This window comes from Cebus imitator, unplaced genomic scaffold, assembly GCF_001604975.1.
Source record: "Cebus imitator isolate Cc_AM_T3 unplaced genomic scaffold, Cebus_imitator-1.0 Scaffold552, whole genome shotgun sequence".
Taxonomy (NCBI): Eukaryota; Metazoa; Chordata; class Mammalia; order Primates; family Cebidae; genus Cebus; species Cebus imitator.
In genome coordinates this window covers 1,159,682-1,162,915 of record NW_016107867.1, presented here as the reverse complement: position 1 = coordinate 1,162,915, position 3,234 = coordinate 1,159,682, and the positions used below count along the sequence as shown (strand labels likewise).

Below are 3,234 nucleotides of genomic sequence, written 5' to 3'. Positions count from 1 at the left end.
AAAAAAGAAGAGTCTATAATAAGCATGTTCATTTGTGAGAAATACTGTGCTTGTTAACTTTTTTGCAGCCATCCCCAAGTTAGTTTAAAGTTTATATGTTGTTCAAGAACAGCATATATGCTGGTTAGGATGTTTGTTTGTTTGTTTTCAAAAAATTTTTTTTCTTTTTTATAAGACGGGGTTTCACCATGTTTGTCAGGCTGGTCTTGAACTTTTGGCCTCAGGTGATCCACCCACCTTGGCCTCCAAAGTGCTTGGATTACAGGCATGAGCCACTACACCCGGCCAGGATGTGTTTATAGCTGATGCATCTCCAACAAATTTTTCATAAAGGTGGCCAGCTTCTGAACATCTTCAATCGTGACAGCATTATACAGAGAGGCCCGGATGCCTCCCACAGACCTGTACCTGTTCAACGGCAATATATTGAATTCAAGAGCTTTATCAAGAAACCTTTTTCTAAAGCATCATCTCCTTTGGCATTGACGATTTGGAATGGAATATTCATCTTGCTTCTATTTTGGGGGTCCACTGGACATATGTAGAATCCTTGAATTATCAATCATCTCACCAATCATTTGGGATTTGATGGAGCTAAGCTTCTCCATGGCTGCAGCACCTCCATTGTTTTCAATCCACGGCAGGACCAAGCCCATGACAGAGATGCTGCAACATGGAGGCGCGTTGTATCGTGAGCTATTTCCAGCCTGCGCCTTGTATTCCAGGACTGAGGGGCACTCTCTGAGGGCAAACCCCAGCAGGTCATCACAGACAATCACGACGGTGACCCCAGCAGAGTCAGCGTTCTTCTGGGCACCAGCAAAAATCACACGAAACTTGAAAACACCCACTGGCTTGGATAGGAAATTTGAGGACATGTCACAAACCAGTACTGCTCCCTTGACACGGGGCATAAAGTCACACCCCACACCACGCACCATCTCTTTGGTGCAGTGATACACATAGGAGGCATCCCAGTTGAGGTTCCAGGTGCTTGGATATGGAATATCTATATCATTCACAAGTTTAAGGTGAACGATATTTATAGTCCCAAACTTATTGGCTTCTTCTGTGGCCTTAGCAAGCTCCTGTCACCACATAGTCTGCACAGCTTCCTGCTTGCTTTCTTTTTTACTTTTTTTGAAACAGAGTCTTACTCTGTCACCCAGGCTGGAGTGCAGTGGCACGATCTCAGCTCACTGCAACCTCCGCCTCCAGGTTTCAAGTGATTCTCCTGCCACCACATGTGGCGGCACATCCAGCTAATTTTTTGTATTTTTAGTAGACATGGGGTTTCACCATATTGGCCAGGCTGGTCTCAAACTCCTGGCTTTGTGATCCGCCCGTCTCGGCCTCCCACAGTGCTGGGATTACAGGTGTGAGCTACCGTCCCCGGCTACCTTCCTGCTTTCAAGCCAATCAGGTTTAAGGGGACAGCACTGAACTGGCTGGACCCACCTCTTGGCACAAAAATCACCTTATAGTTGTCTGGAATGGCTAACAATTACCGCACAAGATTCTCTGTTAATAATCTTGGCAAAATCTGACAACTTGTGACTTATTTCTTTTTTTTTTAATTTTGTTTTTTATTTTTATTTTATTTTAAAGATGGGGTTTCACCATGATGGCCAGGCTGGTCTTGAACTCCTGGCCTCAGGTGATCCACCCACCTCGGCCTCCCAAAGCCTGTGACTTATTTCAAGAACACTAATGCCAACTCCCTTGTAGTCTAATAATTCCTTTTGTATCTTTAACAACACTGAGCAGGGCAGCTTGGCAGGACCAGGCCCGGAGTTAACCACCTGCCTTGGGGTGTCCACGGTGTGGCGGTGAGGGTGGCGAGTGAGCCAAAGAGGACCAAACGTGTGAACAGTGAGCATTCCTGGCTGCTGCAGAGAGAGTCTGTCTTACTCTTTCACCCAGACTGGAGCACAGTGGTGTCATCATAGCTCACTGCAGCCTCCAACTCCTGGGTTCAAGCAATCCTCCTGCCTCAGCCTCCTGAGTAGCTGGGACTATAGGTACCCACCACCATGCCTGGCTAATTTTTGTATTTTTTCATAGAAGTGGGGTTTTGCTGTGTTGCCCAGGCTGGTCTCAAACTCCTGGGTTCAACTTGTCCTCCCACCTCAGCCTTCCAAAGTGCTGGGATTACAGGCATGAACCACCACTCCTGGCCTTACTTGGTCTTTTTTACAGGCTATCTACAGCACCTGGCATTGTTAATAATATTTGTTGAATGAATGCCTCTCTATAGAATAATTCCAGGCTCACACCTGTAATCCCACCACTTTGGGAGGCCTAGGCTGAAGGATTGCTTGAGGCCAGGAATTTAAGACCTGGCAACACAGCAAGAACCTATCTCTACAAATTTTTTTTAATTTTTGAGATGGAGTCTCGCTTTGTCCCAGGCTGGAGCGCAGTGGCCTGATCTCAGCCCACTGCAGCCTCCGTCTCCCAGGTTCAAGTGATTCTCCTGCATCAGCCCTCCCTCCCCACCCCCCACCCTGTAGCTGGGATTACAGGCGTGTGCCACCATGCCCAGCTAATTTTTGTATTTTTAGTAAAGATGGGGTTTCACCATCTTGTCCAGGCTGGTCTTGAACTCCTGACCTCATGATCCACCCACCTCGGCCTCCCAAAATGCTGGGATTACAGGCATGAACCACCACGCCCGGCTACAAAATTATTTTTTTAAAAATAGCTAAGCATGATGGACGCATATCTGTGGTTCCAGTTACTTGGAAGGCTAAGGTGGGAAGATCACTTACAGGCACGAACCACCATGCTCAGCCAAAAATGTCTTTAATCCACAAGACAGGCAATAACAAAGGCTGGTGAGGATGTGGAGAAAAGGGGAACTGTGTACATTGTTCGTGGGAACATGAAAAGTACAACTGCTATGGAGAACAGTTTGGGGGTTCCTCAAAAACTAAAAATAGAGCTATCATACGATTCAGCAATCCCACTGCTGAGCATAAACCCAAAACAAAGACAATCAGAGCCAGGCGTGGTGGCTCACGTCTGTAATCCCAGCACTTTGGGAGGAGGCAGGAGAATCACTTGAACCCGGGAGAGGCAGACTTTGCAGTGAGCTGAGATCAGGCCAATTGCACTCCAGCCTGGGCAACAGAGGGAGGCTCCATCTCAAAAAAAAAAAACAAAAACAACCAGTCTATCAAAGAGATACGTGCACTCACATGTTTGTTGCAGCACTGTTTCCAATAGCTAAGA

General features: G+C 46.8%; 1 pseudogene; it reads right to left on the bottom strand.

Annotated features, from left to right (window-relative positions):
• Positions 1-293: 293 nt before the first annotated feature.
• Positions 294-1,880, bottom strand: LOC108293865 (annotated as a pseudogene).
• Positions 1,881-3,234: the final 1,354 nt, after the last annotated feature.